Raw genomic sequence first — 25,929 nt, 5'->3', positions numbered from 1 at the left:
TTATATGACTGACCCAGAATAAGTAAATTTATAGAGTCACAAAGAAGATTAATGGTTACTAGAGGCTGGAGGGACCAAGGAATGGGTAGTAGGGTAGTACTTAACAGGCATAGGGTTTCTTTTTGAAGCAATAATAAGAGTTCTACAATTAAATAGTGTGATAGTTTACAACTTTATAGATATATTAAATGCCATTGAATTGCACACTTTAAAATGGTTAAAAGACTAATGTTTTTGATACACGTATTTTACCACAATAAAAAAGTGGTCTATCAATTCATGGAAGAATAAACAAATTGTAACATAGTAATATAAAGCCGTGTACTGTACTGGGTATCTGCTTGAATCAGCTTTATGGGTTCCATTTCTGTCCTATGCGGATCTTCCACAGTTTTCTTAAACTTGTCTATTTTTTTTGTCTGTGTGCTCTAATGTCACTAAGCATGGTGTGTATTTTGGTAATCTTTGTATTTATCTGAGAGATTATTTCTGATTTTATTTTTTCCAGAACCTCATTCAATTTACTGTTTTTACCTTACTGGTGGGGGTCTCGGATTGTTCCCACTTCATTGCTCCCTGGATTTGCCTTTGGTGAACTAGATGTCTGGGGTTACATTTTGCTTAAATGTCTTCTCATGTTATTTTCTCTTTCTTTTTAGTTTAATTCCTTGTGTGGTGCTTGTAAGTCGTCTATGGAGGGTTGCTTTATGGGTAGTATTTAAGACTCTTAGGTGATGATTACTTCTCTGAGCCATCTTCCAAGTATGGCTGGTTTTTGGGTTTTGAGTCTGTTGGGAGATCTTACCTCTTCAGTTTGTTGGAGATGAGAAATTGTCAATTGCTTGGCCTAGTCCCTCGTGCTTTGGCACTGTGCACAGTATTTTCTGTGACCCTTAGTTAATCTCAGTCATGGAACCAGGACCAACAGCTGTTTAGAACAATTATGCCAATTTAGGCTATAGTGGTACCGGTAACATCAATCACAGACTGGAAAATAACAACCTGAGCTAAGCTTCAGTTTGTAAGTTTTAACTGTATGAAATAGATTTATTATTATATAAAAAAGTAAAGCAAACCAAATAATTATATGCAATATATAAGTCCACAATGTGTCAAATTTGCCCTCTAGGCTTCAAACTTAAAATGGATTAAGAAAAAAATAGAGAAGTGAAAGAAAAGAGATGAGAAGCAGGGTTGGAGGACAAAGGGGAATCAGGCCAACCTGGAAAAATTTGTGCAGAAGACTAAAGTAAAAGAGAGATGGAAGAGATAAAAGGAAGAACAGAACAAAACTACACCCACAAATAGGATAGGAGCCAATTTCACACTTACATAAAAACAATGAAGGAGAAAGAAAATCAGACAGTCGACTTCCACGATTCTGAGTTCACCAGTAGACAGTCTGTGGAGGCAGAGCCCTGAAGCATGCTGATCTATCCCAGCAAACCAGCAGTTGATTTATGGGGGAGTAGTGGATAATCTCAGCAGGGCTGCCCTGAGAACAGACTCATTGGGCTTCTAGCAGTCCAAGCAATTTCCTCGTGTCTGGGACCAGCTGGGAGCTGCTAGAGGAAGCCAGCCACAGTTCTGGGTTCTGGGTTTATCTGGCTCATCTCCAAAATGGCTTCTAGCTAATTGCTCTCTCCCCATGGGAAGACCCAGTCCTCTGCACTTACCACCAGCCAGGGCAGTCTTCTTCCACATCTGCTGCTCCCCCCAACTGCAGCTTCTCTCTGCAGAAGCCTTCAGAGTGGCCAGCAGTCACATCACCGGGACCATGACCATGTATCTGCAGGTTTGAACAGCTCCTCTTGCACAGTGAGGCCCATCTCAGGGCAAAGGCACTGCCAGCTACCGCCTCCTTCTTCCTTGAAGTTTTTGCTTTCACTTTCTCCTTGGGTTTCAATTCACATGTCGGGTTGTTCCTCGGTCCAGGGGACCCACTTCCTTCCTTCTTGTCTACCTCATGATGCTATATTCCAGTGTCTGGACAGTGACCCTCAGAAAGAGGGTTTTTTCTGTTTTTTCTGCTGCATACCACTCTACCATCTTCCCAGAAGCCCCTAATTCTCAGCATCTTCAAAAACAAAAACTAAAAACAAAGTCCTAAAGATTTATAATAGGTTACCATTCATTATGAGTATTCCAAATAAAATTCCAGTAAATGGGGCATTGCTGGTGTAACATAAATTTTAGGTCTATTAAAATTCTACTAAAGGAATTCATTTAAAAAGTATGTTCTTAGGCTGGGCATGGTGGCACACTCCTGTAATCCCAGCACTCAGGAGGCTGAGGCAAGAGGATTGTTGCAAGTTTGAGAGCAGCATGGGCTACAAAGTGAGCCCAAGCCCAACCTGAACTGCATAGTGAGACTCTGTCTCAAAAAAAAGAGTATGCTCTTATTGTTAGAAATGTGGACCTCAAATATTGTATTCACCTCCAGTGAATTAAACTTTGGGCACAGATATATGATTTATAGCTAAAGCCTTGTAAGAAATAAGTAAATGATAAGGTCACAAACATGAAATGACTATATTCTTTTTCTTAAATATGAAAATTTATTTTTGTTGTGTTTTCATCATCAAAATTTCTCTTGATCTTTCCCTCTTGCTTTTGTGCAAGGCCAAAAAAGATTCACCAGCCACTTTCATGACCTTAAGTGGACTCCAGGAATGTAGCCTGATATTTGCTATCAAATCCAGCATGCGGAACATCACTACTTTCCTCACTAAAGTTCAGGCGTCCATCATCAAGCCTCACAGCTTTGATTTTCTTACCCTTCTTCATCAACTGGAGCTCAACAGACTTCCAGATGGCAGAATTTGGCTACTTTTTCCATCACAATTTCCTTTGCATGGGAAGCACCTCCAAAAGAGTTGGCCTCAGGACTGTGTCCATATGTCCTTCTCAGATTGCTTATCATTGTCATTTGTGGTCCCATCCGTGACCCTGGAGCTTCCTGGCCTGTAAAGGCTGCAGTGCTTGCCTATCTTGACAGCACCACAGGCCTGAGTGAAAAGTAGGGTGTTGCAGGAAGGAGCAACTGTATTCTTTAATTTGGGGATTGGGGTGATGGTGGTGAAGGACGCTGGTGACTGAACTCAGAGTCTCCGCTAACCGCCTGCTGTACCACTGAGTTGTACCCTCAGATCCTCTTTAATTTTATTTTTGGCAAAAGTATGTCAGGAACAAAATAATTAAAAACTAGCCAGAAAACAAATTCTATAACTTAAAGAATAAGCACTTGTATTTCTTATTTTTACTGGGACTCCTTAAGTGTAAATTTATTTCAAACAAGCTCCTTGCATCATTTACCTGCATGGCTGTGACCCTAGGTGTACAACTGGACTTTCTGGTTTTCTTTGGAGTTGTCAAAAGCCAGTAGTTTTTAAATGCCTCGTCCATACCTTACATGATTAAATTAGGTATTTTAAGTAATGATGCATTATTGCTGATTTTCACTTTCTATTCACTTTAAAATATACTCCAGAAACTTGTTAACATACTTTGAATTTTCCTTTCTAGGATGCTACTTTATGTACATGTGTATCACATATTTATTCTACTTTTAGCAAAAAAATCATTGTAATCCATCACATTTACACTGATTATAAGCAAGGCTCATAGCAAGATTTATTCTTTGACCTTGGTGGGGAGAGCTGCAAGGTTAGTCCCCATGTGGCTTCTCATCCCTTTCCTAGCTAGTCAAACTTCCTGACATTTTTCTAAAAGAACAACATAGAAAATGCCAAGAATCTGAAGGCACAGGCTGTGGAACTCACACAGCATCATTTCTGCTCCAGTCTACTGGTCAAAGCAATCATAAAACCTGCCCAGTTCTAGGAGGAGGAGTAAAATAACTCACTTTGCAAAGGGCTGCCATGCTTTGTTTAGAAGGAGGGATTATTATAAAGATTTACCCAGTTGGAGAGTACAAATTATCTTGCAATGTAAGTATTTGATAGACTAAAGATAAAATAAGCTCTAGAAATCAGTATTTTTCTTTTTAAATTGTAATCTAAACCGGGACATGGTGGCTCCCAGCACTCGGGAGGCTGAGGTTGGAGGATCGTTGCAAGTTCGAGACCAGCCTGGGCTACAAAGCGACCTCAAGGCCAGCCTGAACTACATAGCGAGACCCTGTCTCAAAAAGACAAAAATTAAATAAATAAATTGTAATCTAATAAATCTTTTATCAGAATATCATATAGCTCCAAACAAAATTGAACCATGTTTATGGTATCTGCAAAGGAAGGGTGCTAGAGGGTTCACCTAGTGAGTGGCAAGAATTTTGCATTTTTCCTGAGTTTTGTGTCTAGGTATAGGATATAAGCACTGTTAAGTACCATTAGAAAGCTAATTAAAGGGGACACTTATAAAGAGAGGAAAGGAGTGATTTGGGGTTTTTGGGTTTTTGTTTGTTTTTTTAAAATTTTATTTAAGGAGAAAAAAGAAAAAAAAACAAAAAGGGTACAAGTTATACAGACTTTCAGAAAAAATAAACAGTAGGAAATCACTAGTTAATTACATATTGTCATCTTAGAAATAGTTGTTGAAGTTACAAAATTAAAGCATATAGAGGGGACTTTCAAACAGTGAAACTGCAAACAGTTTTGTTCAATGATCCAACAAAACTCAGTAATAGGAAATCAAAGTGGGTTACTATAATATATCCTGCTATATAATATAAACAAAAACTTTTATAGACAAGGAGATTATACAGAAACCATTGTTCATTTTCTGTTAGTTGATTCTAAATACCCTGTAATACTGTCATTCTCTTGAATGGTTTTACATTGTCTTGATACATTTGGTGCTACAGTATACAAAGTTATACCCAAAGATTTTAAGGGAAGAGACACTATGGTAACTACTATTATGTCGAGATCATCTTGTGGTGAAACACTATTTTGCTTAAATGGCTATGTTTTGACCTGCACTGTTTTGTTGTTATGCCCTCTTTTTTTATCTTAATCTCCTTTTTATTATCTACTTTTTCATTTTATCCTTTTCTTTTCTGAGACAGGCTTTCATTTTGTAGTGCAGGCTGGCCTTGAACTCATTTATATAGCCCAGGCTAGTCTCACATTGCAGGGATCTTCTTGCCTCAGCCTCTGAGTGCTAGGGTTATAGGTCTGCACCACCATGCCTGGCCTGATTTTCATTCTTTATGAGGAAAAACTAGTATGAATTTTAAACCTATTTTAAACATTTTCCTGACACATTCATTTTTATTTTTTATTGAACATTTTGGCTCACTTTATACTTTTGATTTCTTAGGAACAATGCATGCATCTCTTTTGAGATGCTGATGAATTTCAATGTAATATTTAAAGCTTACTTTATAAGTCTCCCAGCACCTGCAGATGCTTCTGATTATTTCCTTGATTTATACTTCCATAAACTATAGCAAGGTGTTACTAAGCTTTGGGCAGCAAATTCAGTTTTAAGCTTTGTTGATTCAGATGAAGCTAAATTCCAGAAAAGAATGAAAACTTGTGCATTAAATATTTAGAAAATTATCTGAAAATTTAGAGGATAAGAAGGATTATAGGAATGTAATACCCATGAGGTATAACAACTAAGATATTTCTCTAGACTCTGACATTTCTTATGGTTTTTGTAGATTTTGTTTTTTCCTGTCTTTTCATTAATGGTGGGACATTAAATACACAAAAATATAAAGATTAGTTTCATCATCTACAAAAGGCAAGTTTGCACTAGATAGTCTCTTTGATTTTATGACTTGTTTTGTTTTGAGACAGAATCACTCTGTGTAGTTCAGGCTGGCCTTGAGCTCAAAAACTCCTACCTCCTCCTAATCACGATTCTGTAATTTTATTTGCCATCATGGGAAGCATTGGTGATTTGCCTAGGTGAGTTCTGATTTTAATATTGACACCAAAGGATGTTTTGTGAACAACTTTTTTTCATAACTTCAACTACAATAAGGTTATGGGATCCTTAGTATAAGATTCTAATTGTTAGGGCTAGGGATGTATCTCAGTGCTAAGCATGTGTGAAGCCCTAAGTTTGCCACCAGGACTGAAAATGGGATGGGAGGGAGGAGATTCTAATTCTCTTGTTTCCTTATGAAGTCGGGCTTGGTGGCATGTGACTGTAGGGGAGAAGGAAGCCCAAGATGGCCACACTTAGGTTCAGGCTGTGGAGGGAAGGGTTATTTCTGGTGGTTTTAAAATCCAGGTCAGCAAAATTTTGGGGCAAGTGCACCTCATCAATCTCAGCATAAATAACTGAGTGTAAAGATCAATGCTGTGTGGTGTAAATAACTTAAATAACTGAGGGCATTACTCATCCACTACTACTACTACTGTGTATTTTGGTACAAATGTAGACTGTCACAAGTGCCAGCAGGCCAAGGACTGCGGTGAGAATGGGTGAGCTAGAGGCCTCAGTAGCACCTGAGAATAAAGGCAAGTGCGGTCATTCCCGCAACTCGGTCTCTTCTCTGGGCTGCCTAAATCTCAAGAGAACTTCCCTTATCTGAACTGGTGACAAGATAATTGCACAGTCAGCAGAATACAGCATAGCCTGGGCCAAGGCAGAAGCCTTATTAAGAGGAGGTACTCACAGCAAAGAGTTAAAAAGAGACCAGCCCACAGCAGAGCATTGAAAGAAGAGATAGAGGCTGCTCATAAATCATGTCCAGAAAGAACACATGCTGCTGAGATAACAGAGTTCACCAGCACAGACAGCTTTGAGACTGGAGATCAAGCTGCTCCCTGCAGGAAGTCCTGTCAGGTGGGTAACACAGAAAACAAAGCAGCGAGATACAGTGCAGAGAGACCATAAAGATAAAGAGAAGTGGCAGTGCAGGTGGACTGGGGCCAACAGTCCACTCCTGGGGCTTCAAGCCCAAGTACCCATGCAGAATCTAAATCTGAATCCAAGTCAGAGCCAGAGGCAGGCCAGGGCCCAGGCCAGGCCACTACAAGGAAAGCAACAGGTGGCAGATCCTGCCCAAATGTTTGCATTATGGCTCTCAGGGAAGAAAATAGATTGGGTTATGGCAACAGCTCAGGTGTTCTAAAAAGACTCTGCCAGAGCCCATGAGGACACAGAACAGATGCATGCCATACAGAGGCTAAACATGGGACAGCCACTGTGTGGCAGAGGCAGCAGAAGCCCTTATCCAAAAGGGATTGGGAGGAGCTCGACCAAGGCTGCTGGGGCAGCTGAATTTGTCAGTCGCTGGGAGCCAAGAGGCAGATCTAGAGTTCGTAACAAATCCAAGGCCGGGTGGAGGAGGCAGCTACAGTGCATGTGAGAGCTGAGCAAGTTCAAGCTGTAAAGGAGCAGGAGCCCACGTAGACTGAGGACAGCCGAATCATTTGCTGATAACCTTTTGGAAACAGTTTTGCTCCAATCAACAGTTCTAAGAGGAAAGAGCTCCCCAGTGAAAGCAAATGGTTCAGGCTCAGGCCATAAAACTTGCAGGACTACCTGGCCTCCATGAATAATGCCAAGCAGGTATTTAACTTTGACTAGAGGCAGGGAAAAGATGCCTGGTTAGGGCAAACATCAGATGATTGGGAGCCTCAGATTGTGTTTTCTATTCTTTGGTCCTCCACAAATGTGTGTTGCGTGCTTGTGTTCATGAACAGCAGGACAAACTGTAATCTGATTTATAGCAATCCTGGTAAATTCCTGCTAAGGCAGCCTACACAGATGGCTATGAGGGACATACTGTCAGGGCAAAACTGGTGACCGTGACTCTAGGTATATGTTGTTTGCCTCCTGGAGGCTGCACCATGCACATCTCCCCATACCTGAGCACACCCTGGAGGAAGACATTCTGCAGGGGTTGTAATTATATACTGTGATGCTCGCTATGGACTTAGTTGCTGAGAGTGAAGAAAAGCTGGCCTTCATGTGAGAAAAGAAGGCAATGGGTCTTCACTGTGTTGCCATCGGGTTACTTGTACAACCTGACTGTTTGTCAGAGGCTGATGACAAAGAACTTGGCTGCATGGCCAGCCCAGTGGGACATACGGTTATTTCATTGTACTAATGATGTTATGATAGCCTCTGATTCTCTTGCAGGTCTGGAGCATGCACCTGGCAGCATGCAGAAGGGCTGCTGGCAAGACCGAGGTTTAGGGATCTAGGTTCAATGTCGTGTTTTTTGTTTTGTTTTGTTTTGTTTTGTTTTGTTTTGTTTTTGTCTCTTTGAGACAGGGTCTCTATGCAGTTCAGGCTGACCTTGAACTCACTTTATAGCCCAGGCTGGTCTCGAACTCGCAACAATCCTCCTGCCTCAGCCTCCTGGGTGCTGGGATTACACATGTGAGCCACCACACCCGGCTTCAATGTCAAATTTTTAAGAGTTGCCTCATTGTGTGGGACAGAGATAATACTAGAAGCTGTTACTGATGAAATGCAGAGGTATCCTCACCCTACCACAGTGAAACAGTTACAGACTTCCTCAGACTTCTGGAATGGTGGAGGGCTTTTATTCTCTACTTAGTTCAGATCCTAAAACCCTTGTACAACCAGAGTAAAAAGGGTGTAGCCTAAGATAGGACAGAAGTTGCCAACAAAGCAGGCAGATAGGGCAGAAAATGCCAAGCAGGCATTTAGGATGGCAAAGCAGGTTGTGCAGCAGGCACAAACCCTACAGGTGGGCGACCCCAGGCAACCATAGGAGCTAGATGCCCATGTAACTTACAGGAGCAATTACTTAATTGCCAATGCTGGCTACATAAAGAACATACTTACAGTAGCAAAGTGCAGAGCACAAGTTCTCTTTCTTCTGAGTTACAGTAGGTATTAGGGTCTGTGGAGAAAGGATGATTTTGCATCATCATCCCATCCACCCAAGGAGCCAGAGTAAAACATCTACTAGGAGATTCAATCACAGATCCAAGCAAGAGCCTGGTATCCAGAGAAGTCAAGCCATAGGACTACTGCAGTAGAAGGCTGTGGCCGTACAGCTGGAAACAGACAGTATTCAGTTTGATACTGATGCTGGACAGAGTAGTCAATGGGCTGAACCAAGGGCCATGATGATTACTCAAGAGGAGATTCCCTTACTACATGCACTGATAGTTGGGCAGTATACAGAGGCCTGATGTTGCAGCTGGCTGTGAGTCCACGTGGAGCCAAGTCACGTGGCAAGACCTATAAGAGGTAGGCCACACTGAAGAGGTAAACAGTAAGACAGCAAGGCCAGGGCATGGCCAGTTCTGGGCTCACAGAAAGGTCAGTAGTACTACAGGTTCTATACAGCATTGAGGTTCACAAAAACAGAAAAAAAATTGGGGTTTGCTCAGAGGGAAGAGCCACTTTTCTATTCTCCATAAAGGTGCTGTCCAGAGCAGGGAAAACCCACCAGGAGAAAGACCTTGTATTCAATTCCTTGGATTTGCCAGAGACCATGAATCTGGAAAAAGGGACCAGAAGAGCCATTTGCAAAGAGCTGGAGAGATAATTTGCCTCCCAGTCTTGCACCAGCTAAATGTGCATGCCAGCCTCATCCCCAAAGGTGACTGTGCACAGAGGAGTACAGGAGCAAGGAATTCTACTGCAGTGGCAAGCAGAAGCACCAAAACAACACCCGGGATTTGGAGGCAGATTTATTTATGTCAAAGAACACTGATCGGGATCATTCCCAGAATATCAGGCACCAATCTCTGAAGATGCAGGGCCTATATGAGGTAAGCAAGCAGAGAGTACAGAAGCAGAATCACCTGTCAGTTGGGGATTGGCTTATGCAATATGCATCGCTGGCCATTTCTAAGACAGGAGCAACTGCAACTAGAACAGGAACTATCACTTGCGCGATTAAGAAACAGAAGTATACAGGCTGGGAGGACCATTTGCTGTTACACTGTTATGACCTATAACAAGTTCTCCTGGAATTGCTGTTGTGACATGTAGGCACAAGGATTGGCCCTGTGGGCCCACACATCCTCTAAAAAGTCACACCCACAGCCTGAAGGGGGTGGATCATAGGGAAAAATGAGGTCTAAGATGTCTATACTTTGGCTCAGACTCTAAGGAAGGAGGGTGAATTAAGGTGACCATTAAGTCCAAGTCAACAAGATTTTTTAAATATACATAATTTTATTACAAACTTTAAAAATAGCCGGGTTTGGTGGCTCACATCTGTAATCCCAGCACTCGGGAGGCTGAGGCAGGAGGATCATTGAGTTCAAGACCAACCTGGGCTACAAAATGAACTCAAGGCCAGCCTGATCTGCATAACGAGACCTTGTCTCAAAAAGACAAAAATAAATAAGTAAATAAAAACAAAATGGGATATCCTAAAAAGCCCAAAACTTACCATTGGTACAGGTTCCTGCAAATTTGCTGTGCTACCATACACATGAAAGAAACCATTAAATATTTAGGAACGTTCAACATCAAAAGCTTTAAAATCTAACTGTAGTAGCTCCTCAAAAAGCTACAACCTGAACTTTCTTTTTTTAAAGAGAAAAAAGAAAAAACAGAAAAATCAGAAAACAAACAAACTGAAAAAACAACAATAAAAGCAAAAAAACAACAAAAACAAAAGAAAAAATAACTTTTTTAAAACAAGATGATAGGAATTTAACAATGGTCATGATACTACACATTGTTATCTTCAAAATAATTGCTCAGGTTACCTGACACAGGAATAAAACAAAACAGTAAAATGGAATAAAAGATTGGATTTCAAAAACAAGTCAAGAGGAAATCCCCCACGGCTGCCACAATGCACACTGCCATCCTATAAGTAGATGCCCAGACCACCAGCCCCAGCCAGGCCTGCAGAGTCAATGCAACAAGACAGCATCCAGCTCTTCCTGTCACCTCAGCTGCTATCTGCTCCCCGAGTCCCCCGAATCAGCCAGTTGCTTACCTGGGGCAGAGGAGATGCTCTTCTGGTTTCCCAGGCCGAGCACCAGCTGGCTCTTGCAAAGGTGTGGCTCTGATTCTTGCTGAGATTCTTCCTGATCTCCATGGTGCAGCCTCGTTCATGGGAAGGCATGGTTCTGCTTCTCCCAACTAGAGTGTTTTTAAAAGTGTTTTTTCTACAAAGAATTTTATCAGCTATCTGTGCAATTTTTAAACTTAAGCTTATGTTGAACTGCACTTGAATTCACATTGTTAGCAAACTAATTCACATATACTCCACATGCCATTACCGGACAGCCCCTTATGTCTCATCTTCATGTTCTTCTTCCTCATCTTCCTCTTCTTCCTCCTTGTCATCTTCTGGCTTCTTCTTCTCCTTCTTGTACTTCTTCTTCTCGTTCTTGTACTTCTTCTCCTTCTCTTCCTTATCTTCCTCCTCCTTTTTCTTCTTCTTTTTTGAGACAAGGTCTTGCTAAGCTAGCCTTGAGCTTACTTTGTAGCCAAGCTGGTCTCGAAATTGCAACAATCCTCTTGCCTCAGCCACCTGCGTGCTGGGATTACAGGCGTGCACCACCAAGGCCGACTTTCATTCTTTGAGCCTGTTGCCCTTTTAGGACCCTTTTGTCCTGCCTCACTTTTGCCCTTGGCATGATCTGCAATATCCTTTTCATATTTCTCCTTTAGCTTAGCTGCTTTTTGTTCATAAGGTTATCTTTGGTGAGTCAGCAACATTTTGGCACAAGCACACCTTGTCGGTCTCCGTGTAGCTGATATAGCCAAGGTTACTGTGTATTTTCGCACAGATGAAGACTGCTGCGAGTGCTGGGTGGGAGACAAAGGGAACAAGGGTGGGCGAGGGGCCTGAGCCGCACGTGAGAACAAATGTACGTTCAGACATTCCCATGACTCTGTGTCGCTTCTTCGTGTTGCCCAGTCCTCAAGTGAACCTCCCCAGACTGAACTGTGACAAGACAGTAATTACAGTCCCAGCTACTCGAAAGGCCTGAGGAGAATCCTTGAGCCCAGGTGTTTGAGACCAGCCTGAGAAATGCAGTGAGAATTCACCTTTAAAATTAGAAAGAAAGGAAGATTGTTACTATGAAGTGACAAATCTTCCTAAAGTTTCTTTGACACTAAAACTGGAATAGCAGAATGCCTTGTTCTCTACCCAGTGTGATTTCAGGGGTTCTGGAAAGTTTTTTCTACCAAAATAATGTTTTCTTGTTCCTTGTAGCAGTGGAAAACCCTGGAGACATGACTTCTCTCACTCTTACTGAGGTATAGGGTAAAAATTGACCTAGAAAATGCAATGCATTGACTGCAGTTCTTACTTGAGTGTAAAAGTCTAACACCGTGATGCTTTATTTATTTATTTGTTTTTGTCTTTTTGAGACAGGGTCTTGCCATGCAGTTCAGGCTGGCCTTGAGCTCACCTAGTAGCCCAGGCTGGTCTCGAACTCACAATAACCCTTTTGCCTCAATCTCCCGAATGCTGGGATTATAGGATTGTGCTACCACATCTAGTTTCATGATACATTTTGGTTTTTTTGAGACAAGATCTCACTAAATTTCCCAGTCTGGCCTCAAATATGTGATTCTCCTGCTCTCTACACTCCCAGCTGCTGGGATTATAGACATGTACTACCATGTTGGGCATCAATATGTATCCTAAAGTGGACACTGAAAAGCTGACACATTAGTTTAATCACCTGATATGTTCCAGAGGGTAGTTATAGAAGGAGCAAGCCTGAGCCATTTAGGGCGAGAAATATCACTCCTTTTGACCGCATGATGACATAGTCTGACCTTTCATCTGTTCAATATTTGCTTTCTCTATGTGTCAAGGTGCACTTACCAAATATGTAAAGCATAGGCCAGGACTCACAGATGTCTTGTTTGTCTCTAACTTCTATTTCAAACTGTCTTTGGCTGTACAAATCTAGACATGAAATTATGTGTCCTGTGAGTTACGGACATGTCATCCCAGTACACACTATTCTTGCATATAGATTGAGTATAGCATTTGAAAAGCAACAGCTGTAGAAAGGCTTCTGTGAAATGATTTTTATGTACTTGTAGCAAGCCATAAAATTTCTCTGGGAGTTTCAACATGCATCCTGTTGTGAGGAAACACACCTATAATTCCAGCATTCTGGGCCTGAGGCAGGAGGATCATAAATTCAGGACCAGCCTGGAAAATTTATGGTAATGTTTTAACAAAATCCTATCTCAAAATAAAAAAACTGCATAGCTCATCTTGAAGGCTCTGAATTCAGTCCCTAGTATGAGAGAGAGAGAGAGAGAGAGAGAGAGAATGAATAGTCTTCATCTCCACATTGTGGATTGACACTGCAAAGGGTCTATTGTGCTTTGGGCATGGTTGGATGTCCTCAAGGTCTATGTGTTGGGAACTTGGGGCTCAGGCTGGTGATCCTAGTAAGTCATGGAAACTTTAGGAGACAAGGCCCAATGAGAGGACTTGGAGTCACTGTGGACAGGGCCTCTGCAGGGATTATAGTAGTTCTCATGTAACCCCTTGGCAATCTTTGTCTTTGTGTTTTTCAGTAGTGGGTATTGAACCTGGGGCCTCTGTACTGAGTTACATTTCCCAGCCCTTTTATTTTTTATTTTGAGACAGTGCCTTGTGAAATTGCCTGGGCTGGGCTCAAACTTGCGATCCTCCTGCTTTAGCCTCCCAGGCTTTGAGAGGGTGGTGATAGAAGGAGCAAGTCTGGTCCCCTACTACTTCTCTCTCTGTCTCATCTTTTTTTTTATTTTATTTTTTTTTTTGCAGTATCAGGGATCGAACTCACGACTGCCTGCTTGCAAGGAAGGTGCTTATGCCACTGAGCTAAATCTCCCGCCCCATGTCTCTCTGTGTCTCTGTCTCTCTGTGTCTCTGTCTCTCTCTGTCTCTCTGTCATATATATATATATATTTGGTACCAGGAATTGAATTCAGGACCTTGCATTTGCCTCGCACTGTGCTGCTAAGCTATATCCCCAGGCCCTTGCTGCTTCTTGGCCTTCCTTGTTGAGTTGTAGTTGGTCCCTTTGCTCAATACACACACCTGCCATGACATGACAACATCTGCTGGTAGGCTATGGCCAGAGATCAAACCAATAGGGTTATACGATCTCGAACTTTGACATTCCAAGATTTTGAGCTAAATAAACATTTTCTTTGTAAGTTGGCATAAGTTAACCAGCCTCAAGTGTTTTTTATTATGATGATGATGATGATGATGAAAAGCTGCCTAATATAGGATCAATATAACCATTCTCGTCTATCAGCAGTCTCCCTTGGGATTTTCTGCCCCAGCCAGACTCTTGTATCATTTCTTTATAAATTTATCATTCTCTGTTTAAAATCATGAAAACATTCTGCTTCAGCCATTTATTTAGCTCCTCACTCTCTGATGAGGTTCTCTCTGATGACGGTCTCTCTACATATGTTAAAAAAAAAAAAAAAAGGAATAAAACTTGTATTTTCTCCTGAACTTGATCTAGGATTGGGGATGTAGCTCCATGGTAGAATCTGCCTAGCATTCAAAAGGCCCCGGGCTCAACCCCAACCACAACAAAAGCAAAAACAAAGCACAGATTTTATTAATCCGTCTCATGTCAGTTTGGTTCTTAGTACCAGTTGACAAACCCAATTAAGAACTAAAATGAATGGCGTGGTCCCTGACCTTGTTACCAGATGCTCAACTATTTTCTGCTGCTCTCCAAGAAACATGGAGATAGTCTTCACTAGGAAATGAGTAAAAAGAGCTGGACATAGTGGCGCATACCTGTAATCCCAGCACTCAGGAGGATTGTTGTGAGTTAGAGACCAGCCTGGGCTACAAAGTGAGCTCAAGACCAGCCTGAACTGCATAGTGAGACCCTGTCTCAAAAAAACACTAAATAAATAAATAAAAATAGAAGGTTTATTTAAAGCTAGCTCTGACTGGGCATGATAGTGCAGGCCTGTAATAGCCATGCTTGGAGGCTGAGACAGAAAGATCACCATGCGTTTGAGGCCAGTCTGGGCTTTATAGTGAGTTCAAGGCCAGCCTGAACTACATAGCAAGAAAGAAAGAAAGAAAGAAAGAAAGAAAGAAAGAAAACTCTGAAGGAGAAGGAGGGTCTCCATTGCCTCAAATCTCTATTCACTGTGTTTAGGTGTTCCATTTATACATGGAAGAGCGGGGAGGGAGAATACAGTGAGAAAATGGACGGAGCTCCCACACTGTTTTACAGTTTCCCATCACTATTTTGGGCTTCTTCTCTCTCTTATGGTAAGGAAACTGGACTCAGACCTCCAGGGGCCAGCATGTTTCTTTTACAGATAGGCTAGGGTTTTTTCCTTCTTTGAACAGAGCTGTTCTTTGTTTATCTGAGCTGAGCTGAGAGTCCCATGAGAAAGTTGGAAAGGTGGCCTGTCTCAGAAGGAAAAATTCCAAATTTATAAGGGTCCATTTTACCCGCTTGGTTATGGACTTCCCTATGATATGACAGGCAGAGGAGTTACAGGAGAACACCAGGTGTATTTTCAGGGTAGGAGAATACATTCCATTGCTTTCTCAAAAGGAAAGCTTGCCAGTGACACCTGAAAATAAGTTTTCAGAAAATAAGTTCATTTATTACAGTTTTGGCTACAATGTGTAGGCTTCCAAGAACTGAAAATAAAACTAATAAAAGCAAAATAATTAACATGAAATTTAGTAAAAACGACTGGAACCTCTAAGTACAAGATTACTAAGCACAAAAATGCATTACATTAAAAAATGTGAAGCCTTTTGGGAAATGCTAACTTGAGTTTTGTACTAGTATCATTACTGAAAAGACTTCATTAAGGTCTTAAGTCCTGGTATTCAAATCCAATGTCTCCCATTAACTACTTGAATGATACTGAGCAACCCAAAGAATCCTGTTTGTTTTCAGCTTTCTTGTTCATAGAATAAAAAGGTTGGGTGATCTCTGATATATTTAAGCAATATCATCCTGTGGTGTCATTCACCAGTCTTACCTTTAGCTCTAAATCCTGTCTTAGAATTTTAAATTTTATTAAACATTTTTTTCCCCCAGAACCAACTGGCTTGTGCATTTAATAAAATGACTTCTTGGGTTTTGCAATTGCATAAGCAAATTAAGAGATGGCAATTAATCTTTACTGATATATTTATGTGTCATTATTTCTATGAAGTTAGGAGCAGACTCACTCTTTTTAATTAGGATCACTGGCCCAAGGCAAGGCTTTCAGAGCTAAGCGGTTTATACAGTGACCTCTCACCTCTCTCTTTGCCTCCTTCTCCTTCCTGCTATTGCCTTTGTCCTAACCCCAAGTGTCCCTGCTTTCTCAACACTTTGAAGAAGCCCAACGCCCACCTCTTTCTAATACCCTCTTGTCATCTTTGTAACCACTCTTTAATACAGCGTCTCATTATTATTAAAATTCTTCCTTACTTACCTGTAAAAGTCAGTATATGTTCTTAAAGTTTCTGACTTAGTGGATATGCTGAAGAAAACTATTTGATTAAAAATTACTACTGCTGGGCATGATGGTACACACCCGTAATTCCAGCACTCTGGAGGCTGAGGCAAGGGAATCATTGCAAGTTCGAGACCAACCCGGGCTACATGGTGAGCTCAAGGCCAGCCTGAACTGCATAGCAAGACTGTCTCAAAAAGACAAAAACAGAGGGGCAGCCACCATGAGGAATGGGAGGAGAATCAAGAAGCCAAACCATGCCTTCCCCTGAGCTAGCTGGTGTGTGGGCTGGGAGACAACAAGAGCAACTCTTCTCTCCACTCTCTGGAAGTAACAGGCTGATATGTCAGGCTGACATAGCAATTGAAGTAAAAAAAAAAAAAGAAAGAAAGAAAGAAAAGAAAAAGAAAAAAACTTGGTGCTTGTATTGTTTGTTTGACTTTGCAAGCTTAAAGCTGGTAGTCTGGCCATCTATGAGAGGATCACAATATGCATGTAGGAACTGTGAGAGTTTTACTTCTGTCTTGTTTTTGTTTTTCGTTTTTCTTTTCTTTTTTCTTTTTGTACTGGGGCTTGAATTCACGACCTTGTGCTTGCCAGGCAGATGCTTGTGCCACTGAGCTAAAGCCCCCAGCCCTTCCATCCTGTTTTTGAAATCTCATGTTTTGTTCTGTTTTACTTTTTTGTTTCATTCCTATATCTGGTTACCTGAGCACTATTCTGAAGATACTGACATGCAATATAACAACCATTGACCAATTCCTATCATTGTGTTTTGAAAACTTATATAGCTATTGTTGTTCTTTGTTTTACTTTTGTTGTTTTTTTTTCATTTGTTTGCTTCTTGATTTTTCTATTATTTCATTTTTCTCTTTAAAATAAAATTAAAAAACAACACAAAAAGATGCACAAAAATGTAGCATTGAAAGGAAGTATAGCAGCTGGAAATTAGGAAACTATCCAGGATATACTGGTCCAGTAGTACAAGCAGAAGCCAATACTTGAATAAAGATTTCAATCCATGTGACCATCAAAACAGAGTACAACCATTAAACAAAATTTATCAGAGCGTAATTGTTATAAGTGCTACTTCTATACTAGGTCCACCATACCAGATAAAACCAGAAAAGAGTCATTAGTGTTAAGTGCCAAGTAATCAAACTGAACTTTGAGATGGGCCAATTTTCCAAAGCAAAACAAAACAGAACAGCAAGCTATGATGAATGTTACCATTATATACTACAGACAGATACAAATAATAACAACAACCCAAAAAATCCAAAACAGAATGAAACAGGGAGATTGACAGTGACAATCAAAAGGAGCCCAGTTTACCTAAACTAACATGATTAGGATGATTTCATTTTAGCCATAGAAGGAAAAACAACTTATTGTTCCCTTCTTCAGCCCTTTTGTGTCTAGAAAGCTAAACTTTGCTCAGCAGAACATCTTATTATAACTTAAGATATTGCCCAATTCTAGGACTACAAATAAAACTCAATTAGACATTTAAATTTGTTGTGATTTTGCAAGCAATAACAAATGCTGAAGGGGCTATGAGGAAAAAGAAACCCTCCACTATCAGTAGGAATCCAGACTGGTGCAACCACTGTGGAAATCAGTGTGGAGAGTCCTCAAAAAGTAGGATTAGACATCTTATTCGACCCAGCTATTCCCCTTCTGGATATCTTCCCAAAAGAATTAAAAACATCATACCATAGTGACATATGTGCACCCATGTTTATAGCAGCACAATTTGTAATAGCCAGATCTTGGAAACATCTAAATACCTGTTGACTGAGGAATGGATAAAATAGATATGGTATTTTTATAAAATGGAGTACTACTCAGCCATAAAGAAGTATAAATTAGAGGCTTTTATAGGTAAATGGATGTAACTTGAGACCATACTCTTTAGGGAAATAAATAGGACACACATTTGTAAACTTCAGATTGTCCCACTAGTGTGAGAAGCTGAAAGTAACAACATATCTATATGTGTATAACTATGCATATGCATATAAAAATAGTTAAGAGAGTTATACTATTGATTTCTATGAGTTCACTGAAGAGAAAGATTTGTGCTAGTATTGTTTGGATGATTGTAAGCCGATGTCTTGTGCTCTGGGTGAATGATTTGGGGATGACAATACACAGTGTATGTACCATTGTTGCTCCTTGATTGACATGTTTTGATATTTTGTTTGTGCTTATTTCTTCTTTTTTTCTTTCTTGGAATAAAATGAATTTGAAAAATAAATAAATAAATTTGTTGTGATTTTGTCATTTAACACAAGAATGGAATTTCTTAAGTTTCTGGAACTACTGCTAAAGAATGGAGCAGGGGTTTAGCTGTACTAATGAAGATAGCCAGTCTAATCCAAATAATTCTATCAAGTTTTTTTTTCTTTTGAGACAGGGATTTTTATGTGGTCCAAAATGGCTTTGAACTCAATAAATAACCCCAGCTGGCTTCACATCTCTAATGAGTCTGCCTCAGCTTTCTGGAATGCTAGAATTACAAGTGTGTATCACCATGCCTAGTTTACAAGGTCTTTTTCAACTTCCATCTCCCATCCTGGATGGAGTCTTCTCTGATTCTTCATAGATCGTTGTTTGTTAGGTGACCGAATGTCTTGTTTGCCGGGTCCCGCCCTGATTATCTCAGTGTAAGTTCTGGATCCAGGGAAGCCTAAGGAAGGTCCCAGAAAACCAGGAAGCTGTGCATCCTTCTCACACTTTCAGCTAGAACTATGTTCCTCCCTTTGAACTCTCACCATTCATTTGGCATTTGTTACATTGTCTCTATACAATCACATTTGAATACAAGAAATGATTTCAAAATTTGCTTACAATTTTCTTAAAGGCAAAAGGCAAAAGGCCAAACAAGGCTTTCATCATTTCCATCATTCCACACAGCACTAAACCAGGGTAGAATCCCTGAGAATCTCATGAATCTCATGAGAGTTTGAATGAAACGACTTACTCGAGAAAAATAATCATTGCCAAGTAGAAGTATATCTGCTATGGAATTTCAGCCTACAGAATTACAAAAGAGACACTTAGGAAATCTAAATATTTCTATGCTTCTACTGTTGCACATAAAGCTATTTATTTACTTATTTATTTCAAATAGGCTTTTATTTTAAAAATAAGTTTAAAAAAAACCAGAAACTGGCCTTTAGTATAAACTAATAAACCAATGTTAACAAGTTTTAGTGACCTTTTCAGTCTAATTTTTCCCTCTTCCACTGTGTTTCTTAAATCATGATGCAAGAATATCCAGGGAGTAAAGAAGTCATCTGGTAAGCATGATGTATTTTCTCAGACAGAAGTGCCTACTTAAAAATTAACTTTTAGGGGCTGGGGGTTTAGCTCAGCGGCATAAGCACCTGCCTTGCAAGCAGGCAGTCATGAGTTCGAACACTGGTACTGATAAAAAGACAAAAAAAAAATTAACTTTTAGTAGGGATTTAAGTGTAGTGAACTTCTGCACAATTAATGTGCATTGTCAGATTTTAAATTTCAGGCAGTACGGCAGATCGGGTATCAAGAGAAATTTTGCTGGTATAGAACATCTGATTGTCCTAATACATGCATATATGCAGGCATGCACAAACATATATACTTATACCATTGAGCTAAATCCCCAGCCCCTACAAACATATACACAAGACATACAAACTTGAAAGTTAACTTAAGCACATCAAAATTTTTAAAGGTTTGAGTTTTCAAAAATTCAGGAATTGATTATCACTAAGGAGGGAGGAGCTCAGTGTTCAACTGTTGGGAGCCCCTGAAGCTAGAAATTGAACACACGTGCAGGGCTGCGGTATGGCCAGGGCTTGACCAACCTGAGAAGAAAGAGAGGCCTCAAAGGACAAGAAAAGGCCACAGCTGAGTTCACCTGGCTCCAACCCCAATTAACAAGCTAGAGACTACAGCCAAAAGCATCTCGATCCTGCTATTTCCTTTTTTTGTCTTTTTGAGACAGGGTCTCTATGCAGTTCAAGCAGGCTTTGAGCTCACTTTGTAGCCCAGGCTGGTCTCAAATTTGCAACAATCCTCCTGCCTCAGCCTCCTGAGTGCTGGGATTACAGGCATGAGCCACCACGCCCAGCTATTTCTGCTATTTCCTACCACAAATGTTATTGTGAAGATAAGACAGTTTCTTTAAATTAGCATAGAATACCACTTGGAGAAGTCCTTGAGGTGACTCTCCAGGTCCAGCTCAGATACGCCCCTTCCTCAATATCCCCTCCCTCTGTTTGAAGACCTAATAAATATGGGCCTCCCAGAGCAGCTGTTTGTCTCAGCCCCCAGAGACTTGAACTCTGCTAGAGGATTTTGATCCTCCTGGAGCCCTAAAATCATACCACTTGTCTCATTTATTTAAGCCTTTCCTGTGTACTTATTTGGGAGATTGGGGATCTTGGCCAGGTCCCCAATATTTAACCAAGGTGGGTGGAAGAAGAAATATAAGGTATCTATGAACACGAGACAATGTTTGATTAGTTTAAATGGAAAGTTCCTAGTTAGTGGTCAGTGAAAGGCTCCTGGCTGGTTGAGCTTAAATTTTCATTTTACTGTTCATGTTGGGCTTCAGTTTGTTTGCTTAGGAATCCAAGGTGCTAACTGTTTTAGTGTAATGATCCCCCAATGAAATGTTTTAAAACAATTTAAACAGCATGGTGATATTTGCTCTGGGAATATCTGTCTACATGGGTGGTCAAAAGCTTGAATTCTAATCACTAATAGTGAGCAGGGGAAAAATCTAAAACTTGACTCTTACAGTGAAACACGTGATGGAAACTTCCATAAATATCTGAGAGTTTCCTAAAAGATGCTTGATTTCAGTAAGTAAATGAGGGGGGAAATACCTCACAAAAGGATTTGTCAGGGACCCGTATCTGTTTCATACTTACCTTTGTTGAAGGAGAAATACATCTCTATAAAAACTCTTAACCATGCAGAAAACAAAACAAATTGAACAAAAATCCCAGGTAAAAAAGTACAGTGCCTTGGATTGGTACTGCTTTGCATGGGAGAATCATTTGGCAGAGCAAATGCAAATATGCACTGAACCAAACCCAAACTTCAGAGAACTCACAAAGAACATATGTATACCTGTAGTAACTGTTTAATTTTCTGAGAAACTGTCAATTTTTTTAACAAAAGAGATATGTTGAATTAAAAAAAAAACACCAAGATTGTGTCTTACTTCAGAAAGATCACATAGTTTCTCTTATACAAGAAATCTCAAATATAAATAAAGAGAAAAATAAAATGTAGATACTAAAAAATAGGGAGGTGGATCTTTTGCAAAAGAGAAAGGGACCAAGAGAAGGACAGGGGAGGGCGGGAAGTAGAAAGGAAGGGAATGAACTTGAGATGTGTTATGCCCATTTACCAGCTCCTCACAGGAAATGTAATTATTGTGTCCTGCAAGTATGTACTAATAAAAAGTAAAAATTGAAGAAAAAATAGAGGGTTATGTTGTTTTACACTCCTACCATAATATAGAAGGGTTCCAAGTTCTTTACAACCTTATGGTCCTTATTATTTTTATTTTATATACATTCTAATAGGTGTGAATGACATTTTTAAAGTTGCATTTTCCTAATGATATTGAGCATTTCCCCCCACCCCCAGTGTTGGGTTTGAACCCAGGGCTTCAGGTGTAACAGGCAAACACTTTACCCCTGAGCCAAATCCCCAGCCCTGATGTTATCTTTACAGATGCTTAGTTGTCATCAATATATATTGTTTGGGAAAATGTCTGTTCAAATCCTTAACACATTTTAAAATCAGGTTATTGTCTGACATATGTGATGGCACATTCCTGCAAGATCTGTAAGAGAAGCTGAGGCAGAAAGATCACATCAGCATGAGAACAGCCTCGGCTTCATAGTAAATTCAAGATCAACCTGAACTACATAGCAAGAGCCTGCCTCAAAAGAGAGGGGTTATTTTTGTTTAATTGTCAAATTAGGAGTTCTTTGTGTATTCCTTTTTTTTTTTTTTTTTTTTTTTTGAGATAGGTTCTTACTATGTAGTCCAAACTGGTCCTGAATTCACTCCGTATAGCTGGCTGACCTCAAACATGCAGCAGTCCACCTGCCTCAGCCTCCCAAGAGCAGCCTTGTAGGTATGTGCCCCCAGGCCTGGCTTTCTGTGTATTCTCAATGCCAGTACCTCTTATTCAAGCATGATTTATCTATTTTTTTATATTGTAACTTACACTTTTGGTGTCATACCTAAAGAACCATCACCAAACACAAAGTTATAAAGATTTATTTTGTCCTTCCCCCACCCAGTCTTAAGTTTTAACACTTACATTTAGATTTTTGATATGTATTTTGAGTTCATTTTTGTACATGGTGTAGGTAGGGGTTCAGTTCCTTTTTTTTGCATGTGAATGCCATGTTGACCCAGCACCATCTGTTGACAACATTATTTTTTTACCCTTTGTAAGCAATTTGACATCTTTCTTGAACCCAAACAGTCATGAATATATAGTTTATTGCTGGACTCTGAATTCTATTCCATTGGTCTATATTAATACGTCACTCTGTCTTTTATTACCTGAGATGATGACATATCACCATTTCTGCCATATGCTACTGGTCTCCCAGAACCACTCTGGTGCACAGTAGCAGGGACTCCATCCATAAGGGTGAGACACCAAAAGGCAGGCAATGTTGGACGCCATCTTGGAGGCCTGACAGTGCCACATTACAGCAACCATCACTGTCAGAAAAATATACTCTTAGTGATTCAAGACATTTCAAGATCAAGTTTACTGATCTAACAAAGAACAATTGTAAAATTCATGCCCCAAACTTCACATTTAATGGTGAAACATTAAAAATATTGTCTTTAAGCACAGTGTGGTAGCACATACCTGTAACACTGGCCCTGGGAAAGCTGAAAGAGGCTTGTGTATTTGAGGCCAACCTGGCCAAATAGTAAAGTCTGTCTCAAAATCCCAGGAGCAAGCTGAGTATGGTAGCATGTCTTTGTAAGTTTCAACTGCTCAGGAAGCTGAGGCAGGAAAGTTGCTTAAACCCAGTATTTTGGGTTCAGCCTAGGGACGAGTCCCTGGGTGGTGTATCTAGACTTGGTCTCTTGATAAAACAGTACAAACATCAGGAATAAGACAAAAATGCTGATGCGTCCTACTCTTCCTTACTGTTTGTAGTTGTTAGCCAGTGCAATAAGGCAAGACAAGAAATAAAATATAATTTGTAAAGAAGATAAAATGATTTTTCTACATGAAAAACTGAAAAAGAATCTATGAGGCCAGACGTGATAGTGTATGCCTATAATCCCAGTCCTAGAGAGATTGAGGCAAGATTGCCACGAATTCAAAGCAAGCCTGGACTACATAGGAGACCCTGTCTCAAACACCAACCAACCAAACAAACAAAAACAAACATACAGGAAAAAAAAAAAAAACCAAAGCCAAAGCAAACAAACAAAAATCCCACAAGTATTTATGAACAAGTTAATAAGAAGAATTAGGAAAGTTTCTGTATTATATTAGCAATAAATAAGAAAACTTAGTTTAAAATCATGGCTATTGTAATAACGAAAATTTTTAAATATTAGGAATACACCTGGGGAAAATGTGTAAGATTTTGGTGGTGAAATTTATAAAAGTTTGTAATTATAGGAGACAAAATGAGTAAAGACAATACGGCTTACTGTGAGTAAGAATCACGTAGAGAGGGTCATGCCTGAGCAGATTAAAATCTCATCATTCTGTTGTAGTAATAGAAAGCACGTGTTAGGAGTGGAGTGGTTAAAAAAAAAAACACATATTATTGATAAAAAGATGAAAATTAAGCAAATAGAGCAGACAGGTAAGCCCAGAGGAGCTGTGCAGTGGAAACTTGATATCCTTGACCTATCTGTTGTAAAAAACCACTTAATTAAGCCCATTAAAAACAAAAATCCTACAGTAATGCTTCTTTACAATTCTGACACTTTGTTTGTTTGAGGGTTTTGTTCATTAGCTTTGTTTTGGGACAGTGTCTTACTTTGAACTCACTATGCTTCCCAGGCAGGCCTTGAATTTATGGGATCTCTTGCCTCAGCCTCCCTAATGCTGGGTAGGTGTGCGCTACCACACTGACAAGCCCAGAACTCTGTAGGCTAAGGCAGGAAGATTGCAAATTTGAGCTCAACTCATGCAAATTAGTTACTTAGCAAGACTACCTCAAAATAAAAAATAAAAATAAAAGGATGTATTTCAGAAAGTCCCTGGGCTCAATCCTAGTCCAGAAAAAAAACAAAAAATCCTTACATCAAACAAAAGATAATTACAAGGGATTGGGGATTTAGCTCAGTGGCAAAGCGCCTACTTGGCAAGCTTGAGATCATGAATTTGATCCCCGGTAATGGAAAAAAGGAAAAGAAAAAATAATTACAATTGCATTATAAAGACTTAAATGTGAAAAACTGAACTCTATTTATGTATTTATCTATTTAGTCTTTTTGAGACAGGGTCTCACCATGCAAACTCGAACTCACTTTGTAGCCCAGGCTGGCCTTGAACTCACAGCAATCCCCCTGCTTCAGCCTCCTGAGGGGTGGATTACAGGCATGGGCCACCACACCCAGCTTTTATTTTTATTTTGAAACAAGATTTCACTATGCAGTTCAGTTGGCCTTGAACTCACTTTGTAACCCAGGTTGGCCTTGAATTTGAATGTGCAGCAATCCTTCTGCATCAGTCTCCCAAATGCTAGGACTACAGGCAAATAAAGCTTTAAAATTTATAAAATAAACAGAGCAAATCTTCCCTGCGATCTCAAGGTGAAAAGGTTTCTTTTTTTCTTTTCATGGTAGCTGTTAGTTTAAAGCACTCTCTCCCTAGCAGTTCCCAGCACGAGTTCTGCCCTATCCTAGGCTTTGAAGCTGCTGACCTGGCCCTTAGAGATAGGCTGAAGTTTCTGCTTCAGTCTCCCTTGAGCTGCTCAAGCTGGGTTCAGACTTCCTCCGCATTCTCTGTCTGTGTCTCTGACTCTGTCTCTGTGTCTATCTCTCCATCCCACCACCTCATCCCCACCCCCAGAACCCAGAACATTATGAATGCTGGGCAAGTTGTCTACCACTGCCCCTCAGGGGATGTTCTACTTCTTAAAATGAACTACTCAGCGCTCAGTTTACTACTAATCTTTAAAATGTGTATATGTTACATGCACTCTTATGATAGTTTTCTCAAATTTTGAATAAATATGCTTTTACATCAAAGGTACGACGAGCATGTGTACAAGTGAGTAAGACCACAGGAACCTATCTTTCTGAGAAAGTCTGCTAGGTAGGAAATTCGTTTTCTCCTTTAACAATAGAAAACATTACTTTCCTAGGATAACATTGATATGATACACTAGGATACAAAACTTACCTTTACTGTGAAGATAAAATGTGACACTTAAAAGACATTGAGTGTAAGGGCTGGGGATTTAGCTCAGTGGCATAAATGCCTGCCTTGCAAGTGCATGGTCATGTGTTTGATCCCTGGTACCAATAAAAAAAAAAAAAAACCAGACTTTGAGTTGGGGCATGGGACCAAATGCTTACTTTCGC

At 40.1% G+C, this 25,929-nt stretch overlaps 1 long non-coding RNA gene across 2 annotated transcripts in view; it reads right to left on the bottom strand.

The window, feature by feature from the left end:
- LOC134473906 (uncharacterized) overlaps positions 1 to 1,857 on the bottom strand; it is a 44,674-nt gene extending 42,817 nt beyond the window's left edge. For both annotated transcript variants that reach the window (XR_010044387.1, XR_010044388.1), the window contains exon 1: positions 1,677 to 1,857. This is a non-coding gene — a long non-coding RNA (uncharacterized LOC134473906). The remainder of the gene's footprint in view (positions 1 to 1,676) is intronic.
- Between the last annotated feature and the right edge of the window lie 24,072 nt (positions 1,858 to 25,929).

This window comes from Cavia porcellus, unplaced genomic scaffold, assembly GCF_034190915.1.
Source record: "Cavia porcellus strain 051 isolate PalLab524CR breed Dunkin Hartley unplaced genomic scaffold, mCavPor4.1 scaffold_29, whole genome shotgun sequence".
NCBI classification, from domain to species: domain Eukaryota; kingdom Metazoa; phylum Chordata; class Mammalia; order Rodentia; family Caviidae; genus Cavia; species Cavia porcellus.
The sequence above is the reverse complement of the archived record's forward strand: the minus strand, read 5'-3'. Positions and strand labels throughout refer to the sequence as shown.